At 36.2% G+C, this 12,117-nt stretch overlaps 1 non-coding gene across 1 annotated transcript; it reads right to left on the reverse strand.

Annotated features, from left to right (window-relative positions):
- Positions 1 to 8,884: 8,884 nt before the first annotated feature.
- LOC141694348 (small nucleolar RNA R71) lies at positions 8,885 to 8,991 on the reverse strand. The gene has a single exon (XR_012563662.1). It is a non-coding gene; the product is annotated as a small nucleolar RNA R71 (small nucleolar RNA).
- Positions 8,992 to 12,117: the final 3,126 nt, after the last annotated feature.

Genomic DNA, 12,117 nt, shown 5'->3' on the forward strand with positions numbered 1-12,117 from the left:
TATCAATGTTTATAAAATCTAATCAACAAATATTGATATCATCAGGATCAGGCATATCAGTATTTATGCATTCATATCCAAGTTTGTTAAACTCAGATAAGCAGATACTGATAACCATTTGTTACAATAACCACTGATCAATATTTTTATTAAAATAATATAACAAGTCAACAAATATTTTAAATAAACTAGCTGTAAATTCCTTAATAGTTGTATACTACTCTTGCACATAGTACAATATAAAGCACCCAACCTCTCTTTACAATATCAATGTGGGATAAACACACACAACCCTTTTCAAGTTACTATCTTCAAATCAATTTATTTATTGATTCCACTAAGAAAATTACTTATATCGAAATATAAAAGTTTAAGTCCCCATTATAGGTAATTTAATCAAGAACACAACTAAAATGTGGCTTGAACTTTACCATTTTCTAATAGTATATTTGTTGTCCAAATCTCAAATGAATTTGCTCATGACTAGCGAAGCTGTTCTCGTATAATAGATACAATAGATAATAGATAGTAGATAATAGATTTCAAAAAAAAATTATACTTCATTTCCATGCACACTTTCCGAACATTTTCCATACATAAAAACAAATAAGAATTATACTTCTTTGTAGTTGACTCTTGTTTCGCTTTCCAAACATTTAAACTTTTATCAAAAAAACATTTTAGACCTTTGATACATCCAAAAAATTGTAAGAGAGAAAATAATTTGGTAATAAAACAAAAATAGAATATTTATAGAAAAATTTTGAGACGGCTCTCTAACCATGAGTCCTGAAATGAAAAATGACCAAAATACCTCTTTTTAGCTATTTTTGCCCAAACTACCCATCCTGAATTAGGTGTCCTAAATATTAACCACATACTAAACTATCAGTGGGGTATCAAGATAGCATCCCACTTCCAGTGGAGAATTAGAGTGACTAGGGACCTTTGCCCGCGCGCTACGCGTGCTAGCAAAATTTTTTTATTAATTTTATGATTCGCACCAAATAAATATTTTTACCATTTTTTTACCATTTGAATAGTTTATTTTTCACTGAAATATAATGGTGTCGAGTTTAGGTAAAAGTTTGTCAAATAATATTGCCATGAATAGTTTAGACAATACCAAAATTAAAAGATGTGATTTAATTTAATGAAAAAAAAAGATATACATACAATACAACAGTCACATTCATTCTTAGATGACATCACATATTCTGCATCTAAAAAAGTATGTACAACGACAAGTTATTAAAGATTTTCCAAACTTATGTATTGTATTGATTTAAAACATAATTATAGAATTATTTGATTTTAATTAAAATACGTTAATAGAGTATTTATATTTCCATACAATTTATAAGGAAAAGTATAATATTAATTTAACATTTAAAAGTAGGTTTTTAGGATGGACAAAATAGTTGAATAATACACAAACATATTCCAAAAACAAAAAGAAAAAGCAAATCAGCATAGCTCACTTACAATTCATACACTCTCTCTTTTAATTTAAAACAGACAAAACTCACTTATAATTCACAATTCACACTCTCTCTCTTTCAATTTGAAGCTGGTTCAAGGAATTTATGCTTAGAGCTTGAAGTGCTGCATTCAGTACAATAACTAATCCATACCATTTCATCAGGGGTACTCATTCTGAAAGAAGTAAGTTGTTCAATTCTCTTTTACGTATTCTCATTGTTAGAATAAGAATTTGATGTTAGATTGATCGTTGAATGTAAATTGATGCAAAAATGGATCTAAAAGAAGTTCAGATATGTTTTGTTTGTACAAATATGGGTGATTTTTACAAAAAGAGGGAATTGGTATGTATTAGAATGTAGCTCTGTACTTTGTTAAAGTTCAATTACTCATTATGTGATAATTGTAATATTTTTATATATTAGAGTATCTGTTTTGCTTACTTTGTTCAAATTATGCAGTTTCTGCCATTGCCATTTTATGTAAACTATGGTAGTCACCTCCCGGGTGAGGTTAAGTTGTTAGGACCCTAGAATATTGTTTGGATGGGAAAATATCCGAAAAACTCTAAGAGCATCCAAAATCTATCTAATATGATGAATTTCTACTTAATGAAGCCCTACCACATGGTTCTACTGGAATATGAAGGAGGAGCAGAGTTCAAATTTCAAGTATATAATCCGTATGTTAGGTCACACAACACTGTAGAAGGGGGTTGAATACAGTGTAGAATACAATCAAATTGATTTCGAACACAAGTAACAGTTAACAGATATATTCAATATAATAAACTATGTTACAATGGAACTGTTCTCTCTCAGTGATAAACAAATATCACGAGAGCTGCTAGGTTACAATGTATGATCTTCTTGGTAATGATAACACATATAGTGTAAACCTATGTCTGTGTTTATATAGTACACAGTTACAAGATAACTTCTAATTGATATGGAATGTAATTCTGTCTCCTAAAATATATCAAACAGATATCTTATACAATTCTTTCAGTCCTCTAACTCTTTTCATGCATATCTTCTTTTGTATTAGTCTCGATCTTCTTTCCTGTAAATCAGCTTCCTTCATTAACTATAAGTCCTCCCGTACTTAAGTTCTGATATCTATCTTCTGATATTTATCTTCTGATAACCAAAGTTCTGATATCCTTAAGTTCTGACTTCCAGTAAGTACTGATTCCAGTAAGTACTGATATTTCCTGTTTGTTAAGATCTGAAAACTAAACATGAAACACATTAGACATGACATCTCAAATATATCTAACGATCTCCCCCAACTTGTAAATTGTGCAAAAATATACAAGTTAATAGATTTGATGATGTCAAAAACATTTAAGTTCAAATACAATGAGAGTTTAATAAGACTATTAACTACAACTTACAGTCCTTGTAGTTTTACCAATATCAATGGATCAATCTGAATCCATAATGATTCTTAACAAAATCTTTTACCAGCTTATCTTCAGCTTTTCTCAGAACTTCAACTAACTGTGTTTTGATCTGCATCAGTTTTTGTCGCCAATTTGATAAATGGCTGTTTTGAGAGCTTGAATTGATGTTCCTTCAAGTCCATCACCAAGTCTGATAACTCTAGGAGGTGAAGAGTTTTCATTATAACATAAGCATCTTTCTTTCAGAATAACGTCCACCTTAGCAGAGTTCTTCAGCATAGGAATTTCACTTCCATCACCTACAGTAATCATTGGTATATACTGTGAAGTCTTTGTACCAGAGATTCTAAGTAGATCTCTTATAGCCTTCAAAATGTATTTCTTACCATCTTCTTGTAACATCCGATTTTACTTCCAGAAGATAGTGAATATGTTGAAACTCTCTGACAGACTTCTTTAGCACATCAGTATCAGCTAGTCTGTAAGTTAGTCCATCATTAAGAAATAAAATCAATTTCTCCTTTGGATTATCCTTATCATGAGCATCTATCACAATTTGAGCAGACAGCACTTTGGCAAGGTGATTTTGTTTGATTTATTCATATGATTTGTCTGTCAACATGAAAGGATCTCTTAGAGTAACTTCTACTCCTGTTTGTATCTTCTCTTCATCAGAACCTAATCCAGCTCTATCTCTAGGTTGCTTGGATCTCAACCCAAATGTTGCGAGTTGATTCATCATAAGATTGAATTTTGGTTCAACTGGAGTAGCTTTCTTCCATAACAGCTTCTTCTTATCAGCAATTGTCATCTTTTCCAAATCAACTTGATCAAAATTTGTTGTTTCTTCTGTAACTTGTTGTTCTTCATTCTGAACAACTTGAGCAGTGTCAGAGGTTGTTTTAGATTCCACAATTATCTTTCTTCTCTTCAGAATTTGAACAGTTTCATCTTCTATCAAATCATCATCATGCATTGTAGTTTGATAGAATGGAACGGAAGAACTTATCTTTCACCAACCTTTTCTTTTCCTTTTGACTTAGGATCAATCTCAGTTTGTGATCTAGTCTTGGACTTTGAAGTCTCATAATTTGACTTTTCCCTGATCACAATGCCTTTTTTCCTTAGGCCTTGGAGGTTTTTTACATCAGAATCTTTAGACTTAAGATTTGTCTTCTCAGCTGCAAATTTAGCTTCTTCCTCCTTGAGAGTTTCCAAATCCATTCCTGGATTTTGTTTCAGAAATAATCTTCTAGCTATCGCCTCATCAAGTGTCTGGATTTTAGGATCTTTGTAATAAACAGTAGTCTGATTCCCCTTTAGCTTCAGAGTTTGTAAAAACTTCTGAAAGTCTTTAGATCCTGACTGAATCAGAATATCAGAACTTGACATCAGACTTTGTTTATCAGAACTTGACTTGTTCTGTGTAGAAGATTTGCTAACTTCAGAAATTATTTTTTGTCAAGATTTTCCTTAAACTATTACTTGACCTCTGCTCTTATCAGAGTTTCCCTGGTCATCACCTTTATCATCCCTTTTCTTCAGTATTTCAGTAGGTGAGCATTTGGACTTAACTACCTTATCCCCCTTTTTGGCATCATCAGAAAGTAAGAGAGAGAGAGAGAGAGAGAGAGAGAAGAAGAAGTTCAACTGAAGATTGGATTTCATCCAATTGAGCTTTTTGAGAAACTTGGTTAGCCAGGATCTCATCAATTTGGGCCTGTTGCTTCTCTTGAATCTTCTCAATGGCTTCAATTTTCTCAAGAGTATGTCTGATATATCTGTACTTGTCAAGCTTGATCTGTAAATCTAGCTTATCAGCATGTTCCTTTAGTGTATCAACCTTTTCATGAGTAGAAGAATGTAGACCTTGAAGATGTTTGGTAGATAGAGCAGTGATCTTGAGTTGTGTCTATAAATCAGCATTTGTGAGAAACTCATCAGCTTTAACAATATGCTTTGTCAGAACGTTAGAGCTTGGAATGAAATCAGTGTCATTCCACTTCGTGGTCCACTCCACACCTCTGTGAGTATCCTCCCAAGGAATAGGTGCTTCCTTTTCAACAAATTTCTTCACCAATTCTTCCTTGCCCAGAATGGGAACTAGAGTCTCAACAGAAACACTATCTTCAGAACTTGAGGAAGACTCAAGATGTTCTGACAGCACAAGAGTGTGTGATGCAACTGGAGATTTAGGAATAACATTCTCTAAATTCTGAACATCAGAATTTATCTCCAGAGCTGGTGTGGTTGGTGTAAATGGTATCTCAGCATTTAAAATTGGAGAATGAGTTGGAGATTGCTGAGCTTCTGTAGATGGAGCTTCCAGATAAAGAACATTTGGTATATTCAAATTGTGAATATCTATTTCAAAAGTTTTAGCTTGTTCTTCAACATCATCTATAGCTTTAATAGTAGAGACAAAAGGTGTTGACACGGTATCCTGAGCTTGAGTAGGGAATGGCAAAGCTTTAATTACCACAGGTTCTGATGAGATCAGAGATTCCTGATCCCCTTCCTCAGCTTCAGTTGAATCCTCAGATATAGGCTTGGCCTTGTACCTTTCTGCCCTCATTTTCTTTAGTCTCCTTGCCAGTAAAGGAGTTGCTTTAGAAGCTTCAGAACATACAGATTTCCTCTTCAAAGTATCAGAACTTTGGGCTGCAATTTCTTTCTGAGAAGTAACATTCTCAGCTCCAACAGTCACAGGTTCTAATGCATGAACCCATCCTTCAACTATTTCTCAAATCATCACAATTTATTATTGACCATAATTTTAATCAAAACATTCATCAAAAGATATAGTTCAAATAGATGAAGTAAAGATTAACAAATTATAATTAGAACATTCACAGTCACATAATATGAGAGAAACAGAGACTAAATCTTGCAATTAAAGGAATTTTCATTAATATATCAAACGAGTACATTTCATGAAATTCATAGATTACATGCAAAAATTACAAGATAGACCTAGTTTAAGATGGTTATCATCAACAGCCTTGGTCTAAGAAGCCTGACAAAGCTGATGGTGAAGAGATACAGATGGATGACATTTAATTCTTCTTCCTACTTTCAACAAAGAGAACAGCAAGATGAATGATTTTCTCCTGCTGTTTAAGAATACGGAGATGAACTTCTCTTTGGAAAGACAACAGATCATTTTTAATGTTGTCTGGTGATAAGTGGCATTTTATACCACTTAGAACGTCTTATAATGGCTTGAATTGATGTCTTGAAATCAAGTATTTTGTGTATTTAATGCGTTTTTCTAGTGTTTGTGCATTTCAGGGTATTATTTGCATTTCTGGAGAGATTTCATCAAGAATAAGCCTTGGCATGTGTTTGGCATTGCAAGTGGGAAGATAGGAGCAGAATGCAGCAAGAAACGGGAGCAAAAACAGAGCATTTTCCAGAAGGGGTCTGAGCGCCTGCTCAGCTCTGCTGAGCGACCGCTCCGGAAGCTGAGCGGCCGCTCAGGGACGGAATTTTAGATTAATTATTTTAGACTCCTGGTTCTGTTTAACTTCCAACTTCTAAGTTAGCTGGGTTTTATGGGACTCCTATATAAGTAGTTTTCAGAGACGTTTCACATAATGTTGGGTCATAGTATTAATTAAGGAGCGAGGAGATAAGGAAGAAGACCGTTTTAAAACACCGCAACGAAGATGAAGCATATTTTCTTGTGATTCTTTATTTCGTTGTAACATTGGATGCTAGTTTTCTTTACTTTGAACCTATTTACTCTTGTGACGTACTCTGGTTTAATATAAGTAGTTTTAGTTATTATTCTCGTGTGTTATTATCATGTTTTCATATGAACCCATGACGACGATGAGTGCTATCATGGGCTAATCGTGATCATGGGGTCGTAACAGATTTACTATGGATTTCTTTAGTTAGTTGTTTAATACCTTCGTGTGTGATGATTGTATGATATCTAGTATTAGTTGTGCTTATTCGTCTTATGTGCATCGCGAACATATAAGATAGGGTGTTAATCTCTTGTGAAGCGACGGTGGATCTTGAGATTTAGAACTTGCCATGCTAGCATAGGTTCATGTATGTGTATGCATGATTAGTGGGTAACTCTAACCGTTTTACTTGCCCTATGTAATCATAAGAAATAACTTGTGCTTAAATCGTTATGTTGTCAAATTCTGTAGACATATAGGGTCTCAACATAATTGATGCCTATTCAACTTCTATCTTAATTGTGGATGCTTGGTAGAATGGTATTAGTGCAATGAAAGTTGGCTTTTATCAGTTTCATGTTGTTCGATTAATATCATCACTGTTGCATGCTAAGGGTAATGACAATGACTATTGAAAGAAGTAGTAATGAAGTTGTGATCGCATGTGTGTTTTAATATTGTTAATTCAAGTGTCAATTAAGTGCTTAATTCTCGTAGTTAATTGTAGTTAATAATTAGTTATTCAAATCTAAGGGTTATTATCTTAACATTGAGAAGTAATTATACATTGGTGAGTGAGTGTTAAATGAACATAATTAGTCTGAGTCTTTGTGGGAACGAACTAGAAAGTATTCTATATTACTTGCGAACGCGTATACTTGCGTGTATTATTAGCGCGTGTTTCCGCCCTAACATCTGAAAGTTGAATCCAGATGTCGTATGGAATGTTGTTGATAGGATATGAAGTCGGAATTGCATTTCTAAAAATGGTCACAGTGTCTGTGTTATAGCAGCAAAACCAACTAAAATGTGCCATTGTTTGAGAGAAATGAAAAGATGTGATTTTACTGAAGGATGAGCAGTCATTTAAATAGCCAATGGAATACCAAGGGACTCGAGGACTATTTAACGATTAAGAGTAGAATAATGATACCTCGTCTCCCTAGATCGATGTGTAATAATAACAGTCAATAAAAAGTTAAAACAGGAATTAATGGGCACGGAAATAATTAACAATTACTGTGCACATACAGTTTTTCAAGACAAACACATTTACCACTAACCCTTAATGATTATGACTGTTTTATCTCACCTAAATATTCTGATTAAATATGATTATTTCAGTTTTTACCACAAATCAGTCAGGTAAAGAATAATTCCACGTAAGCATCAAGGATTCTATCAGGATTTAATTCAAGTGTCAATTAAGTGCTTAATTCTCGTAGTTAATTGTAGTTAATAATTAGTTAATCAAATTTAAGTGTTATTGTTTTAACATTGAGAAGTAATTATACATTGGTGAGTGAGTGTTAATTGAACATAATTAGTCTGAGTCTCTGTGGGAATGAACTAGAAAGTATTCTATATTACTTGCGAACGTGTAAACTTGTGTGTATTATTAGCGCGTGTTTCCGCCCTAACATGTTTTTGGCGCCGCTGCCGGGGACTCGGCGTATTTGTTTAGTTTGTGCTTACCATCAGTGGTCATTAGGACTCAGTGATTAAGAAGTGTTACTTATTTTTTCCGGTTGTGTTTCAGGTACTTTAGCGAGCGTTTATGCAAACACGTTCTCGTACTCGGAAGAGGACTTTAGATACGGCTGAGGAGACAGACGAAGTTCTTGATATTTCGGAGAAGATAGATTTTGAAGATTCGGATTCAGAAAGTGAGCAGAAAGAACCAGTAATCATGGGTGATCGTATAGTTCCGGCAGATCCAGCTCTTATGGACTTTTCTCGGCCTAAAATTGATGACATTCAGTCAAGCATCCTTCATCCAGCTATCCAGGCTAATACATTTGAAATCAAGTCGGGCACTATTCAGATGGTGCAGAATTCTGTTTCTTTTGAAGGTGCTGTGACTAAAGACCCTAACATGCACATCAGGAATTTTGTCAAGATCTGTAGGACTTTCAAATATAATGGTGTGATTGATGAGGCTATCAAGCTAAGGCTTTTCCTATTCTCACTGAAGGATAAAGCTAAGGACTGGTTATATTCTGAACCAGCTGGGTCCATCACTACTTGGTAAGATCTTGCACAAAAATTTCTGGTAAAGTTTTATCCAATGGCGAAGACTGCGGCTATAAGGAGTGCTCTTACTCAGTTTGCACATCAACCTACAAAATCCATGTGTGAAGCTTGGGAGCGCTACAAGGAGATGTTGAGAAAGTGTCCACATCATGGTATGCCTGATTGGATGGTGATCACTGGTTTCTATAATGGTTTGGGGGCCCAATCTCGGCCCATGCTCGATACAGCAGCTGGAGGCGTCTTGTGGGCCAAAAGCTATACCGAGGCTTATAATCTTATTGAGACTATGGCTGCAAATGAGCATCAAAACCCAACTCAAAGGATGATGCCTGGGAAGGTAGCAGGTATTCTGGAAGTTGATGCAGCTACAGCTATTGTAGTACAGCTCCAAGCGCTATCTATGAAGGTCGATTCTTTAGCCACCTATGGAGTCAATCAGATAGCTATGGTCTGTGAGCTTTGTGCAGGTTCTCATACTACGGATCAGTGTTCTCTTGTTAATGAATCTGTTCAGTATGTGAACAATTATCAGCGACCGCAGCAGCCTGTGCCAGCTACTTATCATCCTAACAACAGAAATTATCCAAATTTCAGCTGGAGTAATAATCAGAATGCTATACAGCAACCATATCAGCAAGGCGTAAGTAAACAGTTCAATCCACCTGGATTCCAGCAACCACAGCATTATGCTCAAAGGCAATCATATCCTCAACAAGGAGGTGCAGCTCCACCCTCTAGTGCTGATTTTGAGGAACTTAAGCTATTGTGCAAAAGTCAGGCGGTTTCTATAAAGACCTTGGAAAATCAAATTGGTCAAATAGCCAATGCAGAGCTCAATCGTCAACCTGGCACACTTCCCAGTGATACTGAAGTGCCAGGCAGGAAGGAAGCTAAAGAGCAAGTCAAGGCTATTACCTTAAGGTCTGGAAAAGTTGCTGATGTTGAAAAAGCAAAAGACGGGGAAGCTGAAGTTGGTGATAAAGAAGCTAAGAAAAAGGAGAAAGCGGCGGAACCAAGGAAGACTATTGTGGAACACACTCTGCCTAAGGGTAATACAGGGGAGAAACAGCTCTATCCTCCACCACTTTTCCCTAAGAGATTGCAACAACAAAAGCTGGATAAGCAGTTTGGTAAGTTTCTGGAGGTGTTCAAGAAACTTCACATCAATATACCTTTCGCTGAGGCTTTGGAGCATATGCCTAGTTATGAGAAATTTATGAAGAGTATTCTTTCAAGGAAGGTGAAACTGGACGACCTTGAGACCGTTGCTCTAATGGAAGAATGTAGTGCTGTGCTGCAACAAAAGTTACCTCCAAAGCTTAGAGATCCAGGTAGCTTCACCATTCCTTGCACCATTGGAAAGTTGTCTTTTGACAAGTGCCTGTGTAATTTGGGAGCAAGCATCAATCTGATGCCGTTGTCGATCTTCAAAAAGTTGAATTTTCCTGATCCAAAGCCCACCTACATGTCTCTATAATTGGCTAATCGTTCTATTACATACCCATAAGGCATAGTGGAGGATGTGCTAGTAAAGGTGGATAAGCTCTTCTTTTCTGCAAACTTTGTTATTCTGGATTTCGAGGAATATAAGAAGATTCCCATAATCTTGGGGAGACCTTTCTTAGCTACAAGCCGTACCTTGATAGATGTGCAGAAAGGTGAACTTACTATGAGGGTGCAGGATCAGGATGTGACATTCGATGTATTTAAAGCGATGAAATTCCCTACAGAAGATGAGGAGTGCTTAAAAGTGGATTTGATTGATTCTGCGGTTACTTCAGAACTTGATCATATGCTAATGTCTGATGCATTAGAGAAAGCCTTAGTGGGGGATTTTGACAGTGATGATGAGGATGGCAATGAGCAACTACGATATATAAATGCTTCTCCTTGGAGGCGAAAGCTAGACATGCCATTTGAATCTCTTGGTACTTCTGACCTCAAAAATGCTGAAGGAAAGCTCAAACCATCTATTGAGGAAGCACCCACCTTGGAACTTAAACCATTTCCTGAACATTTGAGGTATGCTTTTTTAGGTGATGCATTTACTTTACCTATTATCATTGCATCTGACCTTTCAGATAGTGAGGAGGACAAGCTCTTGAGGATCTTGAGAGAATTCAAGTCGGCTATCGGATGGACTATAGCAAATATCAAGGGGATTAGCCCTTCGTACTGTATGCATAAAATTCTGCTAGAAGAGGGTAGTAAGCCAACTGTTGAGCAACAGCGCACACTTAATCCTATCATGAAAGAAGTGGTAAAGAAAGAAATTCTGAAGTGGCTGGATGTAGGAATCATTTATCCTATTTCTGACAGTTCTTGGGTGAGCCCCGTCCAATGTGTACCTAAGAAAGGAGGTATTACTGTGGTAGCAAATGAAAAGAACAAGCTCATCCCTACTCGAACAGTCACGGGATGGAGGATATGCATGGACTACAGAAAGTTGAACAAGGCCACAAGGAAGGATCATTCCCTCTTCTATTTATTGATCAGATGCTTAACAGGTTGGCCGGTCATGAGTATTATTGTCTTCTGGATGGTTATTTGGGGTATAATCAGATATGTATTGCACCAGAGGATCAAGAAAAGACTACCTTTACTTGTCCATTTGGCACGTTTGCTTTTCGCAGAGTTTCGTTTGGCTTATGTGGCGCACCAGCCACTTTTCAGAGATGTATGATGGCTATATTCTCTGATATGATTGGAAATAATGTCGAAGTGTTCATGGACGACTTCTCCGTCTTTGGACATTCATATGATGAATGTTTGAATAATCTTCGTGCGGTACTCAAAAGGTGTGTGGAAACTAATTTGGTGCTCAATTGGGAAAAATGTCACTTTATGGTGCGTGAAGGCATTATTCTTGGGCATAAGGTCTCTAGCAAGGGTCTTGAGGTGGACAAAGCCAAGGTGGGAGTCATTGAAAATCTTCCACCACCTACTTCTGTGAAAGGAATCCGTAATTTCCTTGGTCATGCAGTTTTTATCGGCATTTCATCAAGGACTTTTCGAAGATATCTAAGCCGTTGTGCAACTTGCTCGAGAAGGATGTGCCTTTCAAATTTGATGATGAATGCTTGACGGCTTTCGAGACTCTCAAGAAGAGTTTGATAACTGCACCAGTTATTACGGCACCTGATTGGACAGAGCCTTTTGAGATGATGTGTGATGCGAGTGATTATGCGGTGGGTGCAGTTCTTGGGCAGCGCAAGAATAATCTCTTTCATGTGGTCTACTATGCTAGTAAGACTTTAAATGGAGCTCAAATGAACTACACCA

This window comes from Apium graveolens, chromosome 10, assembly GCF_009905375.1.
Source record: "Apium graveolens cultivar Ventura chromosome 10, ASM990537v1, whole genome shotgun sequence".
Lineage (NCBI taxonomy): Eukaryota > Viridiplantae > Streptophyta > Magnoliopsida > Apiales > Apiaceae > Apium > Apium graveolens.